Below are 22,326 nucleotides of genomic sequence, written 5' to 3' on the forward strand. Positions count from 1 at the left end.
CTGGAATACCAGACTTAGTTTCCAGTCCCAACTTCTTGCTTCTACCACTGTGCCAGACAGAATATTCCCAAAAAAGTCGTGGCAAGGAAGCATGCAGTGAAAGACCCAACAAGATGATTCTTCATTGACTATATATGAATATTTTAGTTCAGCTTTGTGGTCAAATTTGATAATCAACATCTCAACTGTAGATAGGGAGAAAACATAGTTGAGCTGTTGAGTTAATTTTTTAAATATTTTGCTTGGGAGCCCACCATACTGGGCTGATATACCGGGAAGGAAAATTTATGCTTTCTTTCATCACCAGTGTGTTAATATCACTGTGGAGGAGCAGCTTGTTAAATACAGAGCTCAAAGTCAAATTTTGGCCTGTTTTATGAAATCCATGTGCCTGAAATCAGACAACCGACAACTAAAACCACAAAACCCCTCCAAATAAAGAACAACCCATGAAGCCAAAACAAAAAATAGAAGAGACATGCCCAATACATATAAAAACAATTCCAGGTGTTCTCAGTTTCTTGAAACACCATCTTTATAGTTTCCTCCCTCACAAAAAAAGGTGCTTACCAAGTTACCTGTATTTTGACCTATCCTGAAACTATCAAGCTATCATCACATCAATCATGAAAAAAAAGATGTGTAAACTGTGAAACTTTTCAGTGCCTGAAAATAGAGGTGCCTGTTGTTTACAACATCCTGTGTACATGCAGGGAACAGGGAGAGTAAAAAAATGTAAGTGAAGCAAATAACATGAAAGCTGTTATGAAGGAGCACACTGCATTAATGTGCTGATAATCTGGCCCATGATAGACCTTTAAAGGTTTTGATGCACAAGATGAAGGGAAGAGTTGATAAAGAGAGAATAAAATACTTTCAGTGTTATCAGAGGGATTTTCTTCCAATAATGCTACAGAGATCTAACAGTATGGTTAGGCCAAACAGATTATTGTAAAGAAACTACCAAAGATTTTGTAGTATACTGAGCCAGAAATATTACATGACTGTTTTAAGGCACTTCTAGGCACAGTACTTGAGCTGTTTACTGAGAAGTCCACAAGCAGCCTACACAGATATTTGATTTTATCAACGCAGGCCACCCACATCTGACCCAGTGAAAGTGCACATGTGCAAGAAGAATCCCCCCAAAACAGTGCATCTTTTTTATATCATCTGACCTTTAGCAAACAAAACCTCTTTTCTGTCATGTTCATACAGAAAGAAATCCAGTACATAATTTCGTGGAAAGTACACTGGAAACATTTCTGTATCACTGAGCATGGCATTAAGTCAACACCGGAATTTCTTCTGTCAATACCTCAGCATTTCTTTTAGTTCCAAGTTTATGGAAGAATAACCATACAAAATGTTTACACATCACACATGTACCTAATGGGTTTCAGTCTGGCAAGGTAGACCTGAGACTCCCTGAGAAAAAATGAAAGGACAAAATAGAGTTGCTCATTATAGGAGGTGCTGGACAACACATGCTGACAATTACTATGTGTTTTGAAAATGTGTATTTTCCTTGTATTTCCCTTAGAGCAGAAGCAGGATTAAAAATAATAGAAACTGTGTTTTTTCTTTTTCCAAAACCTACGATTTATTCATAGAAAAACACTTGTGGGCAAACTGTAAGGTTTCAGAACAGGGAGGGCAGGGAGAAATAGAGACTAAAGCAGAAAAAAAAAAATTAAATGCAGTGAACAAACCACCACCAGAGAACCACCACCATGTTTCAGTTTGGTTTGGAAAACATATCCTCTGCTGACTGAAAATTTTGGTTTGTACTTTCAACTTATTCCTCGTGTGGGGATCCAGCTCTTATGTCTCAAGTCAAACACAAGTGCCTAGGAGAGAACAAGCCCTTGGCATAAAATGAACATACGATGTTTCTATATGCAGCACTGAAAGGAACTTCCTCCTCTAGAGACAGAAAAGGTGAAAAATAAACAGCTCTACTGCAAAAGTATTTGCAGCATCACAGTGCTCTCATGCTTCTTATCAGTCAGCGCAGATCTCAATAGAGACACCAGAGAAATGGAGAATAGTGGGATGCTTTCCTTCCATCAGATACAGGAATGCCTACAGGACCAGGTCATGGGGAAACTGAGCTCTGCTGTGGCCAGCGTTATGTTTATGCAACACCCACAGAGAAAATCAGTTTTGATTACTGTAGAATAATTACCAGGCAAGATGCATTCCCTTCCCTCAAACAACACTTCAGACAAATACTATCAGAAGACAGGAAGCTTACCGAAGGGCTAAAACAATAACAGCAAAAAAAAATCAATCACACTGCAAATAAATTCATATTCAACATTATAGGATGAACAGCATGAACAGCCTTTTGTGGATTAGATGGCACACTGCAACTGTGCCTCAAAGCAAACTGGGCAGAAAACGCTGTGTAATAAGCACTTAATAAAAAGCACCCAGTAAACGAGTGCAAAGAGATTACCTCACCTCTTTTATGCAATGACTCTTGGCTTCTGTATACACCTAGACACCTTGATTTTCTCATCTCTTCAGATTTTTTAATGACATAATGATCATCTCAAGCCATCTGAAAGTGCAACACGGGGGGTCATCCATGAGCAACTTCTTTGTTAAGCACAGTGAGCATCCATTAGCGACTTACCACACCCATCCATTTTTCTCTCCCTGAGTAAAAACATGCTGCAAAAATATGGAATTTCAAGTTTCAAAAGGTGCTAAGTATAAAGTCTTAAGAGACCATGAAAAATGCTGTCACTATTCATTTTTGTATTACACTTGACTTATTCATCTGTCTCCACGAGTTCACATTGTAGCTTTTCATCAACTAATCCCACAACCACATTTGAATTGTAGAGGAAAAAAATAGGTCTAATAGCATATTAAGTAGCAATGGCACTTTGTTTCCCATATGAATGATACTTTCTCCTGCCTATTAATATTTCATTATACCAAGTCTGTTTACCAAACAGCTAAAAAGTTCAGATCAAATGTCAAGGAAAAAGATGTTACAGTCTACATTTTATTAGCAGAGAGCGTGCAGTTGTGGCATAAGCCTTTTGTAGGAAGAATGGCAAGCTGTATCCTCAGTTATCTAGTTGGATAGCACAGTGATGAGTGATGAAAGTTCTTCTCCTTGTATCCTACAGGTTGTTTCCAGGGCAGTTAATGTTTGGCTATACTGTAATGTTGTCTCCCAATAAACATCTCATTATTTTGCTAAGTTCTGCTCAACAAACCTCCTTTCAAAAAAAAAAAAATCACCTAACCTCATCAAAACTTATTGCAGTTTTCTATTTTCTGGTTTTGCATGTCTCATACCATGTAATTCATTCAGATGGTGACCAAGGGATTTAGTGTTGAGGTCAAACATAAGTTACAGAAGAAAAAAAATCTTATGCAGAGAAAAACTGCTTCTTGATGTGTACTTAACTTTTAATGCAGCGTGCACTTGGAAGCCACGAGAGAGTTAAACCTGCCCCAGACCTTGCCAGCTGCTCTCTGCACTTCCGAAATAACCTTGGGAATGAGCTAGCAACAATCTGTGTCCCAGCTCCCAGAATGCCAGGCATTCACACATTACAGCAACAGATGCTGGATTACAGCACTGCAGCTTTCTGTCCTGGCACACTTTCATTTGTTTCCAGCCGTCATCTCCAGTGACCTCCTACGGACCTCAGATCGAAAACAAAGCAGGGGAAACTGCATTCAGGATCCCAGACAAAATGCAGCTTTCCCTCAGGATGATACTACCTGACAGACCAATACCAAAAGCACACCAGATTTCAGCTACAGTCACAGTATCACACACTGACAGTCTCATTAAGACAGTGCCTACATTAGTAAAATTAACATATAACAATTGGACCTGGCAGAACTCTTTCCATCCTGAGAAACCACCATCAAATTTTCCTAGTTACTTCATCATCACAAAACAAGATGCAATTGGCCCATACAAAACCAAGAAGCATATCCTGGTTGCTCAAATATGTCACAAGGTTTCCCCAGATACTGTTGAAAAAGATGGTCCTTAACTTCAGCATCACTGCCAAGAATCTTTGAAAATATAGTGCTACTTATCAATGCGCCAGACAGTTGGGTAAAGTCTGTATTTCCACAGATCTGTGTCATGACTGATACTGAATTATTTTTTTTCTGCATTATGAAGGGATTTCAAAGTAAAATCTTCCCAAGCACACAGAACAGTCTCCACAGCAGTTCCTTTTCACATAAGTGTTTGCCAAAAAGATGATACTCATGGGAAAATATTTTTTTACGCTCAACCAGGAATGTTCAAACAAGTTAGTTCCTATAACTGTATGAAAATTACAAGAGCAAGCATGAGAATGAATGCAAACAAATTGTCTGTGAACTGACACTTGAAATAATGTACGCATAACTGGTATATAGAACTCAGATAGTAATTAATAAAGGAGCAGCAATGCTTGAATTTTTTGCCAAACATGCATAAGACAATTCACTTAGAGCTGCTTGTGTAACCTGAAATACCCTAGCCTTAAATCTCCTTCCTTTCTATGACCTGTTCTTAGCTACAGTAAAAAGGTATCTCTACCTGAAGGGCACTATGCATCATTTCATATTCTTTGTCTCAGAATTTGTATCACTTGCAAGCAAACAGATCTGGAACCCAAGCCAAAACACAAGTCCCTGAACTGGTATACAGCAGTTTTCAATACACAACATATCGTGTATTGGCAGTCAAGAAATTTTGCATTATCACAGTCAAAAAAATGCTCTGAGCTTTAGAGTGCTCTCATGACATTTGATGTCTTCAAGGGGAAGTCTTCAGGGGAAAGAAGGGTCAGAGAATGACCAGCAAACTGTGGGTGGCAGGCACCTCTAGTCCTCCAGCTCTTCACCTGATGAGGTCACCAGCTAAAAGTCCTATAAACCATCTTCCACTAGGTCCACAGAGGTACCTTCTGATTTGTGGATATTTTTTTATGAGCCTTCTGGGTATCAAGACAGAGGTCATCTCTATGGTCACTGTGTCGTGCAGCTCTTCCAGAAAGCTGGAATAACTGAAAACATTACATTTGGTCAGAGAAGTGTCAGGAGGCTGAGCTGCTTCATTCATGGCCCTGACAAGGTCATGTGAGGAGATTTTGTGTCCTTTTGTCTCCTCTTTTCTTTTCTTCTGCTCTGTCCTGGCAGGTGTCATTAATAATCCTTGTGTGGATTTCACTTGGTCTGACCTTTGTTTAGGAGGGAGACTACAGTAAATCCTCTTGAACGACCAGGGAAAAGCCTGAGTGTTATTTCAACACCAGCTCTGCCTGCTTTAAAGAGAACCTCCAGAGAGCTGCGAGGGTAGAGCATTTGAGAGGGTGAGTGGGAACATTTACAACAGTGCTCCTTTTTGATAGGTGCTTCTTAGTAGCCAGTTGCCATATGGAAGGAAATAATCCTTGCAATCCCCATTTAGGACAGGACATGTGACACAAACAGATCAGGGTTTTTTCGGTCCTGTCACCAGGGCGTCAAGTGGCAGCAAAACCGGCGGCACAAAATGTTCTGCCCCATAAAAAACTCAGATCTTAATGAAACTATAGCAGTTGCCAGGGAGCCAGCTCTCCTGTGTTCTGGGAAAGCAAACACAGATTTGATGTGCCAGGGGTCTCATATTCCACCAAAAACAAACAGCTTCAAGGGTTAAAGTCAGCACGAGACAGATGTGCTGCCTTTTCCCATCAGACACCCAGATCCTGTGCCAAGTCTGCTTGAGACCATGGTGAGAACTAACTGGAAGTCAGTTGAGGCAGCCTGTGAATCTCTTGCATAGCACAGGTTCAGAAACATTCATCCTTCCCTCAACAGCTGCCTTCAGAAGGTCTTCAAGGAATAACTTGGAATACAGAGGTGATTGGACAATGAAACCCTCAGATCATGGCTATAAATACTTCCTTTCCCCACTGCTATTTTAGTTAAGGGCCAATCATGCCACTCTTACACATACTATTTAATCCCCTTACATTAACTACTCAGAAAACGTGTTATTAATGAATTAACTTTTCAAAAGCTTATTTTAGCTCCTAATTCCACCATCCTTCAGTAAGATGCCTGGCTGTGATACATCTCAGAGCCTGTATCACAAATGGACAGCACCAAGCATGTCCCAGGTCTCTGCTGGAAGAGTTTCTGCACCTGATGCCTTTTTCAGCCTAGAAGTGAAATAACACACACTTTCAAGATAATAGTAGTATAGGAGGTAATATAAAAGCTGGATTTCATTGGAGGCCTTCAGAGGCAGTTATGGAGAAATGCACACAAAAGTCCCTCCCCCACAGGGGTGCACACAGTTTTAGAAGTTTAGTAATTTAGCGTAATTGTCAAAACCCACCAATTCACGAGCACAAGGGGTGATGCAGTCAGAAGCGAGAGGAAAGCTAATGTCTTCACAATTTGATGGGTGAAGGTGCAGGTGTTAACGTCTTTAAAATGGGTCCTAATGTCTCTACACTGGGCACAGGTTTGTTCCAGGGTCCAGGCAGCTTGGCTTCTGAAACAGACAAGGGTCTGCACAAGCCTGAACTTCTGCACTTTGGGTTAAAATAATAGCTTCAAGGGGGAAATATGCGGTAAGCAGTTCAGGAAGGCTGTACCTTCCCAGTGTCACCAAAACCACAGAAAAAACAAAAGCCTTCCAACAATATTTTTAGTGTTAGAGAATCAGGGTATTACTTTTTCTGGCCAGATGTGTAGCAAAAATGATTTCGTCCACACATAGTCCAGCCGTGCAGAGAAAATCATTCCACAGGTTCATACAGGACAAATATTCCAAACGGTTCCTGGAGGTGGAGTTGCTGGTGCCCAATGTCCTGGTTTACATCTGAACTGTCAATGAACTGGGGAATTCTCTGGATAAACGAGAACAAGGAGAACAGGCAGCAGATCTTGACCGACATCACCATCATGGTGGTCAGCACGACTGCCTCCACCACGCAGGGGCAGCAGCTGTCAGAGGAGGAGCTGGGCAGGATCAAGGACGCATGTGACACGGCACTGGTGCTGAGTGGGGCCAAGCTGCACATCTACGAGTACGTGGAGGCCTGCATGTCCTTCATCACCCCCAACCTCTCCCTCATCCACGGGGCCTCCATGGCTGCCAAGATCGTGGGGGTGGCAGGGCCCTGACCCTGTCCAAGCTGCCGGCCTGCAAAATCCCCCTGCTGGGGGCCCAGCTCCAGACACTGCCTGGCTTCTCCTCCACTTCCATCCCACCCCACACTGACTTTATCTACCATAGTGACATCATCTGCTCTCTGCCGCTGGATTTGAGGAGAAAAGCGGCGCCCAGGGTGGCGGCCGAGTGCACGCTGGCAGCCAGGGTGAACATCTTCCATGAGAGCCAGGATGGGAAGGTGGGCTACGAGCTGAAGGAAGAGATCAAGCACAAGTTTGACAAGTGGCAGGAGCCCACCCTGGTGAAGCCGCTGCCAGTGCCACTGGATGGGCTGAGGGAGAAGAGGGAGGGCTGGAGGTGCCGGGAGGTGAAGGAACACTTGGGGCTGATGGAGATCCGCAGACAGGCCAACAGGATGAGCTTCAGGGAGATCCAGGAGGACGCCTACCAGGAGGCCCTTGGGTTCAGCCTAGGCCAGCTGGACAAGACCAGCAGTCAGATCAATGAGGCCACCAAGGCCTGGATCAGCCAAGCCCTGCAGAAGACCCGGCAGAAGCAGAGTATCATCTATAGGGGCAAATCCACAATCCAGGACTGCAGCCTGGGCACAGCCTGGAGCATGGCCTTCACCCCCATGCAGGGGTGGGAGATCATGAACCTGCAGGCAGCTGAGGCCAAGCAGAAATATTTCTCCAGCATGGCCTAGTTTCTCAAGGTCAAGGGGAACAAAAAGGGGGTCCCCATTCCCCTGACCCCACTTGGGATCCCCAAATCCCACCCCGTGACCCCCAAATTCCCAAGGATTCCCCCCCAGTGTCACTTTCTCAAACTTTTTTATAAAAATTGGAATTCGTGGTTGGAGCTCTTGGGGCAGTTTTGGGGGGATTGAGGGGGAGTCAGGGGGTCCTAAAGGGATTTTAGATGGTCTTGAATAGATTTTGGGAGTCCCGGGAAAATAAAATGAATTTACAAAATATATAGACTACAGGAGAGTTACAAATACTTGTGTAAAGAATGCAGAGAATATATAAAACAAACAAACAAAAAAAAAAAGACAAAAATCAATAGGCATCACACCCACATAGTACTTTGATATTTAAGAAGTTGCCATGGTAACACCTGCACTGCAGCCCCAGATGAAGCAGGCCTTGCTACTAATCCTCTGCTAGAACTACTGGAGCCTGATTTTTTTATTTCGTTCAGTACATCAGGGCTAAAATATCAGCCCAAAAAGCAGACGACAAAACCCTGGCCACCAAGTCGTACACTTAACGAGCAAATAACTGTATGCAGACCTGTCGATTTCCCTGGGCATTCAATTGACTGAATATTATGCAAGAAACCTACAACAACAGAAACTGATTAAGAGCTGGGTCTGGATTAATTTGTATTTGTGTATTTTATACCTTCAAAATCAATCTAGAACTACAGATGCCAAACTCTTATATTACTACAGCTTCCCAAAATGAAAAAATATGTTTCTGGGAAAGTACATCATATTAAGCAGTACACAAGTCTCATTTCTCAAGTTTTTGGATTTTTTAATCTTAAAAGAAATATATATAGTCTCCTTGTAATCCTAAGAGTCCTCTCCATCCCCTTGAAATCCATCACCCCACGGCACCATGAATTCTGGAGCACCTGCATATGTTTGGTTTGTAAACACAAGCCCTGTTTATTTTCCGTCAGTCAAAGCAGGCAGCTGCTCACACACTGCACCAGCGGAACCCTGGCTCACTGTTTCCTTAACTCTCCCACTTTAATCCCAGAAGTGGGCTGATGTGCCTGATGCTAACCTTATCTTCTAAAGGAAGGTGTGGAACAAACATGTTCCGTAACAGCAGCTTGGGAAGAATTACTTGACAGAAGGAGCAAAGTCCTGTCTGCTTTGTTGTATCACTTCAGGCAAGCTCTGGTTGTTTTGCCCACAAAAAGTTGAAAGACACCTCCTCTGACATCTTCACCTGTGCCTGACACAAGCTGCTAAACAAACCTTCATAACATGAAAAGGCTCCTCCATCATTACTGACCGGAAAGGTTGTGAGTAATACGAGATCTAAAAACACCTGCAAAGTTTTCTTTCCACCTTAGTGTTATTACATGTTCTACCTAATGATGCAATATAATGGTAGATACCAACTCTGCAATCATGGATTAAGAGAAACAAAGAGGCATTTAACAATTTTCTCAGTGCCTTTTTTTTTTTAATAGTCAGCTCAAAAGACACCTTATCTTTTGGATCTTTATCAGCAGCAATAAGTAACTGAGAAAACTAAAAGGATGATTCATTTCAGCAAATGCCAGAAACTTTTGTATCCATTACAAAATTCAAATATCACTGAAGAAAAAAATCAGTAAAACAGAAGTTATGCTATAGAGACGCATAACTTATAGCCCGTTAAGTACAACTGTCACTGTTGCATTTAGTGATAAAAGTGTAATGGTTCTGCTTACTGAGGAATTTTGCAATTCTAAATTTCATTTGAACCATTCTTCCAGCTCCTTCAATTGCCATTCCTTGTGGGTTTTGTTTTGCAGGCCCTAGGAATACACGGACCAGCTGCAACATCAGGGATCCAATTTCACTTTCTGTCTTATCTTACGGAACTACAAACACTTAATGTCAACCTTCAGAAAATTAATCCAGATCACACCCTTTGAAACTCAGCATGCTGCTTTTTGCAGTTTGCTTTTGTAGGAAACTTCTCCACAAGTCCAGGCCTTCATCAGCTTCGTGTTTCCTCCTAAGATCTGTGGCACTGGAAACATCAGACCAGATACCTTGAAGACTATTAGTAACAGAATGAGGTAGCTATAACAAACAAAACAGTAGTAAATATGCTCAGCTGGTTTACAATCTGGAGTCAATGCAGAAGTTACTCACAATTAGGAATTAATTTTTTTCTGAAGATACTAACTCCTGTTTATTTAAAAAAAAAAATTCTACATGTCCTGAATTTCTTTTGAAAATGTTTATAAATCATTTCACAAGGTTTTTCTTTGGAATTCATGATAATTTGGCTGTGTACACATACCTCTCCCACTGTTTATAGCAATGTTTGTGGCAACTTTCTGCTGCTCCCCTAAGAAAAGTAAAGCTCATCTATTTCCCAAAATAAGCTGTCTACTGACTTCTAAAAACTAAGTAGCTGAAGAGCACTTTTGACATCATACTTTATCTTGCAGCTGGCTACTAAAAATGTTCCCAAATACTCAGCTTTAACATAGCAATTTTATTCCAAAGGCAACAAGCTTAAAAATAACATTTTGAATGCAGAGAGGTTTTGAAGGGACCATGATGGAGCAAATCCAGAGAAGGGCAAAAGGCCTGGGGAAGGGTCTAGAGGGCAAGTCCTGGGAGGAAAAGCCCAGGGAGCTGGGGTTGTTTAGCCTGGAGAAGAGGAGGCTCAGGGGACACCTTATCACTCTCTTCTTCTCCTGAAAGGAGGTTGTTGAAAGATGGGGGTCAGTTTCTTCTCCAAGGCAACAAGCAACTGGATGAGAGGCAATGGTCTGAAGCTGAGCCAGGGGAGGTTCACGTTGGAAATCAGGGAGAATTTTTTTCCTTGAAAGGGTGACTGAGCATTGGAATGGGCTGCCAGGGAAGTGGTGGTGTCACCGTCCCTGGAGGTGTTTGAGAAATAACTGAATATGGCACTCAGTGCTGTGGCTTAGCCGTGGGGTGGGTTTTGGTCAAAGCTTTTTCTTGATCCTGGAGGTCTTTTCCAGCCTTAAGGATTCTATGAAGTCACAAAATTAACTAAGAGAAACAGATAATTGTGTGCCAGTGCTGCCAGAGCAGCTTTAACTGAACCCTGCCATAGTCAGATACTGTTTATATTAATTACAATTAATATATGAATTGAAAGTTCTCAGTCAAAGCAGAGCCCATAGAAAGAGGCATTGACGTAGAAACGGACAGCCCAGCGCTGTGCTCTGTAAGGGTAAGTGCTTTCTTTTGCTAAGCTAAGAATGAAATTCAACCCTCAACACATTCTTACAAATAGCTTGGTCCCTTAAGAGAAAGCATATCAAATTAATTATTTACACTTTTTTATTGCATTATTTCACCAAGTCTGTTAAACATACAAACCTTAACCTCCACCCCACCTCTCTTGGAGAAGCATTAGAGATGTAAAAGTATCACCTTGTCCCTCTCAGGTATTTTAAAAAACACACAGACCCCTGACTTTCATTTAGCAACATAGTATTAGTCTTTCATGCAGTAGGCATACAATTAAAAACTCTTAAAAGCACTCATTTCTCTACCTGCACTGTTTCCAGACCCCAGCAGAACAGAAGGAAAACTGTCTATAGGATATGGGAACATCACTTCTGTACTCATCCAATAATGGTGGCACATCGCAGATGACAGAATGGCTTCTATTTTGAGGGTAGTGGAATTCCAATGTATTTTAAATTCAGGGTCACAGCGAACTTTTGTATACTTGATGCTTCTGTAAGCTAAACTAAACTAAGGCTCCTCAACTCATCCTCTTCAGGACAAAAATCATTGTTACAACATAGGAACTCCTGCTAGCACTCAAAAAGAAAAAGAAATTTTTAAAAGAAATTTAAAGTGTCTCAAATACCCACACATGTTGCAAGTGAAGCAAAAGACCCATGGCTAATTTTAAACTCTGGAGTTAAAGCCTAGAGAAAGATCAAGTTAAGCAAGTTGCAAGCCATATTAAGGGAATTTTCAGTCCATGAGGGGAATTTTCAAGTAAAAAGGCATCAACTCCCCAGCAAGCTTTGCTGGTATGGTTTTAGCTGAGGTTGCCATTTCAAAGTCGTACATATAAAAAGCCACTTTTATCAAATCAAGTGTTGCACCTGCTTTTATGTACATATTTTAACACGACTGTCACTATAAGAAGATACTGAAAACATGCAAGTTTAAAACTGGAGACCAGCTAAATGTGTGATGAATCAGGCTGTGGCAAATCACAATAGTGCTTAACAGGATTTTTCATGCAGGTACAGAATCAGTCTATTTTTACAGGTAATACTATAAAGCCTAGAATTCCTCAACACATTTTATAGCCCAGAAGAGAAATTAATTTTTATGACTTTCTGCAAAAGAGGACAGCATTTCTGAGTCCTTTTTTTTTTTTCTTGCACAGCTGAACAAAACCCTTTTCTTTAACTGCAGCAAAATCATGAGCTTTCAACCTCACATAGATGCTTACAGAGGGAATGGTTACAGCCTGCTCAAAACAGCAGAGAACTGAGCTGGAAAAGACTTCGGGAGATAATCTGGTCCGATGCCCCTATTTAACATAGGTCACCTACAACAGCCTGTCCAGGACCAGGTTCGTATGGGGGTATGAACAGCCCAAGAATGGAGATTTCACAGTCTCTTTGAGAAACCTCTGATCCTTCTTCACCACTTCCACAGGAGAAAGATTTCTTTTCTACTGCCTTTTGCCCTTTCACTGGTGCAAGGCAGAGCAATTTAGCTGTGTCACCTTTAGTGCCTGTAAATGATGACATTTTCTTTTACTCAGAAGGCATCCCTTAAAACCGAAGTTGAATTAGCTAAATAAAAACCAGTTACTCTTAAACTTGAAGTCAAGCTTGTAGACTAAAAACCCATCTGAATAAAAGAGATGATTCAACCTCTGAAAGTCCCAGCTTCCACAATCTTTGCACAGGTAGGTAAGCAGCGCTTCCAGCCTCTTTTCAAGGCCTGCACGATTAACTCAGTTGATACAAAGGTGAAGGGATGTACAATTGCTAGAAACAGGCACAGACTGAGCAGCAGGTATGAAAACAGCCTGAAGCTGCAAAATTCTGATTTAGCCTTGAAACAAATGTGAGCTTAGTAAATGCACAGGGGAGGGCAGTCTGCCTCACAGGCTATCCAGGCAACACAGATTTTTTTTTTTTTCCAAACTTTCTTGTACTATAAACTTGAACTTGAATAGTTTTTACTTAGACAGACTAATAAAACTAACCACTACTCTGATCTGGAGACAGGATGAACTTTGAGGTGGCTGTGTTCAGTTAGCAGCTTCCCTAATCTACTGCTAAACGCAAATCCTGCCCTGAAAAAAGAGAGTAAAAGTTTTTTTTTTAAAAAAAAAAAAAAAGATTAAAACAAGCATATCCCAACAGTTTAAGCCCTGGTCATATTCAACAAGTACAGTTGTTTTACCATAACACTAAAATAAATTGAAAGAAAAGCTGAAGGGCTTAATACAGAGAAGTACAAGATAAGAAGCACTGTTATTCTAATTAAATGGCAAGACTAAAATTCCTGCCCCATCTTCTCACACACTTACCAGATGCTACCTGCAGGTAAATTCACACAGAATCCTCCACCTTGAGCATTTAAGACTAGACTCAATAAGCTCAAGAAAACATTGACGAATACTCATTTCTGGTCTGGCTGAGGGAAGGACATGATAGGATGAAAGGATTAGATATAAACTCCATTAAAGAACCTAATTACGTTAGTGTTTTCCTGCAGATGTTATGGCTCTGTAGGACAGGTAGCTACCTAAATAAGATTAGGCTTGATGTTCTTAGCAGCTTCTAACAAACTTCCTTCTCTCTGCCCTGCTGAGCTGAGTAGTTTCTGCTTCCCTCTAAGATAATTAGTAATCCCTACTGGAGGGAACATTCCTTTGTCTGTTTTCAAAGAAAACATTACTCCCTTGATCATACCCTTTAATATTTTTTTTACTTCTTTAATTTGGTACGTGTAATTCCAAAATTGGATATTTATTTCAGTAAATCTAGGATTTTAGCAGTACATTTGCTTGAACACAGAGCAAATACAGCCTACTGGACTTACCTGCATTCAAAGTTCTGCCTTTTACTCTGACTTGGAAAGAATGGACCGTTCCATAAATCTCAGAGCAGCAGCCAGCCAGCAAGGACTCAGGAAACAAGTCAATGAAAGCCAATTATGCAACTAAGACAGATGAATTGAGCTCAGGTTCTTGTGAAATTCATTACTGGAGATTCTGCCTTTCCCTCAGTACAGCTTGAAGATTAAAAGTTTAAAAGTCAAGCTATTTTTTAGGTAACTGGTTTATTTCCTTCTTCCCTACTCTGTCCCTCCACTTTACAGCAAGTAAGGCCAGCTTTCATTTGTGAACAGCTGGGTGGAACCACTGAACTGAGATCACATGCCCACTGGGATTTTAAGTGGCTTCCATTCAGTCCAGACAGCCTTGTAACACAGTGCCCTTGCTCCTCACTCTTAGATGGTTCACATACGACTTTCTGCAGTTAACAGAGCCATCAAAAGTATCAGTGTGAAGGAAAAGTCAGGGCCAAAAAATTAAACTGGATAGGAACACGAGTTCCATTCCAAGAATGATTAAAGGAGAAGTTGGTGTCTGCTATGTGTTGAGCAGCCAAGTCTCAGACTTCAGTACCCCTGAGATGCAGGATCCAGATTGGGTTTCATAGTTTGGACCCTGAGTCCAACACCAAAAGAGTGTGTCAGAGAACGAGGTGAAAATAATCACATGCACTTAAATGAAATGCAATTTACCCTTAACACTTCTGCTAAATATGTTCAGATATTACTCAAAAGTTGATAGAAAACCACCGTCCTTAGGCCAGACTCTCATTTAACTAGTGGATCCTAAATTTTTTTATTAATTCATGCCATTTATGCTGATAACCATTACAAGCACACACTATTAAAGTGACAAGCACTTTCAGACTAAGTCAGAATCTGAACACTTCAGAGGATGTCTGCAATTCACTTATCACCGTCCTGCACCCCAAAGCAGGCGACTGAAGCAATTACCACATTGCTGATAATCTTGCAAGCCTATTCTTTTCTTCCTGTTGCCCACTTCCATCAGGAAAATTATATTGCACTTTAAGGTGCATAAAAATGTTTCAAACCCCTAAATTACTAAAGCTTTAGCTGTAGAATTTACTTCATCAGCTTAATATCGAGGGCTCTGGTATTCTGGTCTAGCAGAAAGCTCCATTTTCTGACTCCCAGTCATTGCACAGAATGAGCTACAGGGCCTCTGAAGTAACCTCTCATTTTGCCCCGAGGACAACCCCAAGCTCTGTTCCCTGCTATGAGAAATATCAACTGTCACATGCACAAAACCTCAGGGATCAGGCTTCCCTTGCTGTTCTGAGCCAAGCTCTCACTCACAGGAATATCAGTTTAGCAGGCAGTTGGTGGGGCTGGCTGGCTCAGGGTCCTCCATCAAGTTCTGCTGGGCTGTTTCTTGGGGCATGAGGTTGAAAGGCTCCCTTCTCCTTTTTGCTGGAGAGACTGCTTTCCCTCCAAAAGCCCTTCTGTCACCTCCAAGACCTGATCAACCCAAGCAGCAAGGGGAGCCCATGGAGAGGCAGTTTTTCCATCTCCAATCCTGCTGCTGCCTCAGGCCATTTTGTTTGCTGCTTGGGGTTGCTGTGCTGTACACCCTAAATGCCTCCTCTTCTGCTGCCTGGAGTAGCTGGAAGACAAAAACACTGTGGTCCCCATTCTTCACATTCACTTCCAACCCAAAAACATTTGCTACAGCTTGCTATCCAGACATCATCCCCAAGGCAGTTCCCAGCCCTCCTCTTTTATTCTGATCGTTGTTCTAATGTCTTAAATTTCCATGTTATTTCTCCCCAGAAATCTCCCCTTTGATCTACTTTTGATCTAGCAGGAAAAAGAATGGTGGGAAAACAAGATGCACTGAAAAGCTGCATTTATGACATAAACATTCCATGAAAGTCTAGTAATTTAAAATATGGAGGGACATCTCAGCTAGAACTATCATGCGACAGTTTTGTGGCACTAATACACGCACACTCTGCTTCTAGTGAACTTTTATAAATACAGCTAGTCCACTCTCCCTTCTTTTTAGAGAAATTCAAAGGGATTGCCAGCACATGCTCACTCCAACCTTTTTCAGAGCAAAAGACACAAGTCTTTTGTTCAAGTTCAGAAGGCATTTATTGCTCCTCTATGATGACAAAAACTTAATAAAGTTGGCTAAATGGAAAGGTTTTCTTGGTATCAGCAACAGACTGTTTTATACACCCATATGAATTTGTGCTGTTAAAAGCAATCATGGAATTTTCATGGTAAGTATACTTTAAGGAGATTCATCATTCCCGGAAAAAGAAAATTCCATTACCAGCAAAAATTGAAACTGAACTTGTTTATGCTGCATTTTAGTGTACCACATTCCCTTCTTGTTTTTGCAGTCCTCCCTTATGTTACATAACCTTATTTTATTTTGTCATCAATTTGTCTTGTTTCACACTATACATCTCACAGCACCAGACCATAAAGCATAATTTCTGGTGAGAAGCTGCCTTGCACTGCATTGAAAATAGAAAAATTTTTGTTTAAAACCAAGATATTTCTTTTATGACAGTGGCATGACGTGAGCTATGATCTACAAAGTCTTCCCCAGCCTAAGTGATTCTCTGCCTTAGAGAAATCACAGCTTTTCCTTATCAATTTTAAGAAACTAACACCTCATGTCCACATTACAGCCCTTCTATGAACAAACCCAGTATTTCACTTCAAGGGCTGTCTGTCCCAAGGTTTTTCCCGTGATAAATTCAGTTTGTTTTTCAAAAGGAGCAGAGCAGTTAAAGGTCTCTTCTCACAATATTCACAGAGCAAAACAAGACCTTGTTATTACAGTAGCACTCCTTGTGGCCCTAAAGACGACGTGCCAGTCTTTCCCTTATCATAACCTCCATTTCTCAGAGGTTAATAACTGATGCGTCATTCTGCAGCTACACAGAACAATCCACAAAGTCTCCACGAGGGAGAAGGCCCACAGGATACAGCTCAGTCTTTTCCAATTAAAATTAATTTCTTCAGGCAAACAAGTCTAGTAATATTACAACGTTAAGATAATTTTCAAGACATCAAGGAAAATAAAATAGTCACTTATTAAATTCATAAAATGCTATACTGAGTACAATTGCATTTTTAGCTGTAGGTATGCTCCACATTAATTTTTGTCTTTAAACTCTTTAGAGCAGGGTTTTTTTACCTTTTATTTTAACTATGAAGAGAAAGGCTTCTCTGCTCACAAAAATTCCACACTTGAACTTTATGACACTCTTGCATTTCAGCAACCCTCACAGTCCAAACCAGTTAAATATTGCTGTTGATATGTGAAGATTTCAACTTAAAAGATTTGTTGCAATTCTAAAAGTACTTCAAATTCTTAATCAAAAAATACCCACTCGATTATAATGTTTTCTTACCAGTCCAAATATTAGAGCAGGAGGGCAAAACCAGCTCCATTTACTTCCAGCACTTACAGAAGATTTGCTACAGGTAGGGGTACTCTAACTTCTCATGCACTCTTAAAAATATATTTAAAGACATTATTTCACATACTGTTTTCTAGAACTACATCTTTTCAGACCACATCCTTTGCTCTTCTGTGTGACCCTGCTTAAGGACAAAGGCCCCAGCCCCCACTTTCTGACAGGAATATTGAACACTTGCTAGCATGTGGCAAAAAGAAAAGTCCCCGTGAGACTTTAAAGCTGCATTAAGTTAACGTGCTGCTTTGTGAAAAGCAAATGTCCAGTTCTGATGCCGTAGCACAAAAGTCCCTCAAATTCCACTGGTCCACCTGAATACATGCTTTTAGAGGATGAATAAAGATTTATACTGGGGAAGTCTGAACTCTCACGTAAATGTTAGACACACAACCATTGTCCTTCCCCTGAAAACAGTTCAGTCGTGATTCTGCACTTACAACACCTGGCTGATATGATAACTCATTTTCCATGTAGGTGAAAGACTTAACAAAGATCCTCTGGCCACGCTGGGGCTTTAAGGACATCCTAGATATCATAGAGTTCTGCTTCTTGGGATTTCTTCCTGCTGATGAGGCCATTGCACAGGAACTAAGGAGATTTAAGTGTACCTAAATACCCACCACACTTTTCTCACACTTCACACATTTGTAAAAACTTAAGAACTGATTATTAGCAAAACAAAACAGTCCTCCTCCCACCAACTTGCCTACTAGAAGAGATGTGTAATTTTAAGATTATGCTTGATCTCTCACTGCCATTTATGAAAGGCACAAATGAAACCTGTCAGAGCTCAATGGGACTTGCAGCCTCCCACTGGTCATCTTATATGTAACTTGATGTTCTACTGTGTGAAAAAAAAAAAAAAAGAAGGCATCAAACACTTGCCTTGCTATGTGAACTAGACAATAGCAGCATTTTTCATCAATGAAATAATCTATAATTTAACTATGAAGTCAACTGCCTCTTTACCGTAAAAAGCACAGTTAATAACTTGCATCTTTCTAGCTATGACATTAACATAAATTTGTAAAACTCCACTTCCTTCAATGGACAGCCTGTTCCAATGCCTGACCACCCTTTCAGCAAAGACATTTTTCTTAATATCCAATCTAAACCCCCTGTGGTGCAGCTTGAGGCCACTTCCTCTCATCCCGTCTCTTGTTACCTGGGAGAAATGACTGACTCCCTCCTTGCTACAGCCTCTTTCCAGGGAGTTTTAGGCTAACATTAAAGTTTCTCCTCAAAGCTCAGTTCTGGTTAAACAGAGAAATCCAATTTTAAGAATGGTATGGAAATTATTGAATTCCAACTGAACAGGCTCAGCACCAGTGAAAAAGTAAACAATAAAAACTCAAGTTTTTAGGAAACAGAGATATTGAACAGACATTTTTCAGATATCTGCTAGTCTTCTTCAATTTGTGAAGTGATGGAAGAAAAGAAAAGCCATAGATGAGAAAAACTGAATTTTCTCTTTCAGCAGCAAGATGTGAGCCACAGCAAGAAAAGGATGAGCTCATCTCTAACAGCACCAGATTTTTCCATCCAGCGTGTGCCACTTGGGCTCATCACATGTCAGATAAGATCTCAGCAGTGCAACACAGCAGAGTACACATTTGCACATGCCTCCTTCACTCGTCACAAATGAGTCATCCACTGCAAATCACAACCAAAGAACAGATTATTTTCACCTAGAGGAGGCAGACTTTGTTATTTCCAAGAAACAAAAGTTTAAGTAGGATCTTCAGCTGATAGAATTGTTGGAAGGATAGTCAGCATGCCCACAGTTATCTGTGCTGCATTACTATACGGTAGCATCATGTGCATCTGTGTAAGGAAATTCTGATTAATTAAAATATCCCAAGTAACTGCTTATTCTGTTGTAAAATTGAAATTAGGACTCAGCTTAGCAGACTACTCGTCAACACCAGAAACAACAATGCCACAGAAAAACTGACACAGAATAATATTGTTATTATCTTGTACTTAACTATCTGTTTATCATACACCTATATTATTTGAGTATATCTTCTAGAAGAGGTTTAATACCAACAATGAACATATAAAATACACGCTCACTGTAAGCAAAGCGGCCACAGAACTGTTCCCAAGGGGCCACACTGCCCTCATCCAGCTCTGTGCTGTAAAATTTTCTTCAGCAGCTCCATTGCCCTCAGCCCTGTCTGCCCACCCCATTGCACAAAGGTCCTGCCACAGCCCAGTCAAAGCATGGTTTTGAACTGCAGCTTGGAGATTTCCATTTGGGATGTATTGGCCTCTGAAGATTTACTGCAAAACCTGTTCTCCTTCTAGCAAGAAATTGCATGACTCCAAGTTTGGGATCTGCCACTGCACGCCACATTTCTTTAAATCTTTGATAACTTTCTCTTAATTGTGAAGTCAGAGAAATCCTGGAAAATTCAGTAAGAAGCATCAGATGAGAAGGAACTTGTCTTTTTATATTCTTTAGCAGAAAAAAAAAAAAAGCTTAAACTTATTTGAGCTTATTACTGGCACAGTACTAAGAGGCAAGAGGCATTTTTGCATAGTTTCCAAAACTCACACATCTTGGGGAGCTTGGCAGCACTCCTTTTAAAACAAGCCTTGCTCTCCAGTCACCTTCCACAGAGACGGGGTTCACTGCACCTTCACACTTCACTTGAGGTGTAGGAGCAAGCTGAGACTGGAGAAAACCTGGCCACAGCAAGTTTACAGAGGAAGCAAATTAAAGAATATGATCTATAGACCATAAAGTGTAGGAAGCACCTTAAGATCATGCCTCGTCAGAGGCTTGTTCCAAAGCAAGTAAACTCCATCAAGATCGATAAGCCCTTAAAGTGGATTCCAGGCGATTCATACAGAGGAAAAAAAAATACAAGTCCTTTCAAAGAGAAGAATAGTGAACCAGGACAAAGAGGGAGAGGCTGGAGATAAGTGAGTGCAGCCAGAGGTACATAAAAAGGCTGCACTCAAGATACAGAAGTCTACTGAAGCATCTCAAAGTGCCATTGCTCCATATATTGTAGAAGCCATTCTTTTTATTCTTCCTCTCTTTTATTATTTCTTGAGTCGAAGCCAGGCGCTCCCTGAGCAGATCTCTGATTTCAGAACTGCTACACTCAGATGAATAATAGATACCAACTCTGAAAGGAAATAATTTGAAACTTCAAATTTGCTTTAGCACCACAGCAAAGCCTTTATTGTCCATTGTCTCCACAAGTGAATGCAGCCTGCTGCACAGAAAAATGTGCATTCTCCTATTTCCAGGGGAAAATTTCTCCTCAGGACAAAAAAGGATTAGCGGTAACCTTTACTTCGCACAGGCCAGAACCTTAACCCGAGTGCAGATCTGCATATTTCCACAGATGGCACTTTCAAGTGAGGATTGTGACAACAGCATTTGTGGGACTGAAGAAAAAATTATTTTTCTTGCTCCTATTTATGCCATTTTCTCCCCCACAGATGTGGAAGTGCTGTGGTTTTACTCAAGCTGGCAACTGAGTAGGACACAGCTGCTTGCTCACTCCTCAAGCATTCCCAGGGGGGTTAAAGGCCCTCTCCTCCTCCTCCCAGCATGGAGTAGACCAGAAAATAAAGGATTAGGAGAAGGCAGTCAGTGATCTCCCTGTTTTCCAGGTAGCAGAACTGAGACAGGCCTGGCCCACAACTTTCTTCAGGTGATGTGGCTGGACAGTAGCAGAGCTGGCACTGCCACCAGACCACCCACTCGTAGAAAAATGCTTTACGTATATATTGAACACCTGAGAAGCTTCCTATCCTGATCATGCTGAAGGGAAAAACCTCTGGTTTGAAGCACTATATCCACGCAAAATAATCTCTCCTAAGCCATGAGAGTGTGTCAAATTAAGTTACATCTCTTGAGCCCTGTCCCATACACAATTATGCCAACAGCAAAACTGACACACACAGAGCATTGCTGTGAACATACACACAAGACACACTTCTGCTACTCTTCCTGTTAGATATAATCATGCCTCATAGATGTCTTGTTCCAAACTGATTAAACTCCTTTATGAACAATGAAGCCCTTGAAGTGCATTCCTGAAAACACTTAGTGAGAAAATGACAAGTTCCTCCAAGCAGAAGGAATAGCCGAGCAGGACAAAAAAAAGCTTACATAAGTATTACAGTTGATCTTTCCAAAATAACTTTCTAAAATACTAAACCTTGCAATACAGGACTGAGTGAGTAACAAAAGTCAAAGTTGGTTTTACTGCAAGGTCATTTTCTACTTTGAAAGGTTTTCCCTTATCAGGATCAGTCTCATAAGATAGAGCCTCTGAGGAAAAAACCCTGGGCAAATATCCTAAGGTGTCAACATTTTTGCCTGCATTCCCAAGACCTCTTAAGGAATGATTTATACTAACAGAACAATACAAACTTGTCCTAGCAGGAACATGAACTCTGTGACTGTTCCCTTATAAAATACACTCTTTTTCTCATCTGTTCTCTTTGCAAACACCTTGAATTGCCAAAATCATCTGACTCACCTGCCCCCAGCAGTGAGCAGGCCATGAGCCCTTCTCATTAATAACACATTGTCCTTTCCTTTCTGAAACACTTTCAGCCTTTCTCATGAATAACACTTTCTCCTTTCCCTTCTGACTGCAGTTCAGCTGAAGTACTAGCACAGGATCCATGGATTCTGCAGGAGAAATCATGCACACCCTTGAGGATAGTATGAATGCTTTAGCATTCATTTTATCCACCACTAAATCTGCACCAAGGAAATCTTTATGGTCCCTTACAACACAAATCATTCTATGGAGGAGTATGAAAATGCTGTGTGTTATTTGCTGTTCCTCGACTGCTTTTCAAAATGAGGCAATGATGTAGTAGCTTTCTAACTCTTCCCTTGCAGAGATGAAAATTTATTAGATCACCTGACC

General features: G+C 41.0%; 1 protein-coding gene and 1 pseudogene across 3 annotated transcripts in view; one reads left to right on the top strand and one right to left on the bottom strand.

Annotated features, from left to right (window-relative positions):
- ARHGAP24 (Rho GTPase activating protein 24) overlaps positions 1 to 22,326 on the bottom strand; it is a 241,989-nt gene that overhangs the window by 206,174 nt on the left and 13,489 nt on the right. The gene's annotated exons all lie outside the window — the stretch shown is intronic.
- LOC136290783 (U4/U6 small nuclear ribonucleoprotein Prp31 pseudogene) lies at positions 6,592 to 8,413 on the top strand (annotated as a pseudogene).

This window comes from Chamaea fasciata, unplaced genomic scaffold, assembly GCF_029207755.1.
Source record: "Chamaea fasciata isolate MVZ Bird 193981 ecotype frontalis unplaced genomic scaffold, bChaFas1.0.hap1 SCAF_6, whole genome shotgun sequence".
Taxonomy (NCBI): domain Eukaryota; kingdom Metazoa; phylum Chordata; class Aves; order Passeriformes; family Sylviidae; genus Chamaea; species Chamaea fasciata.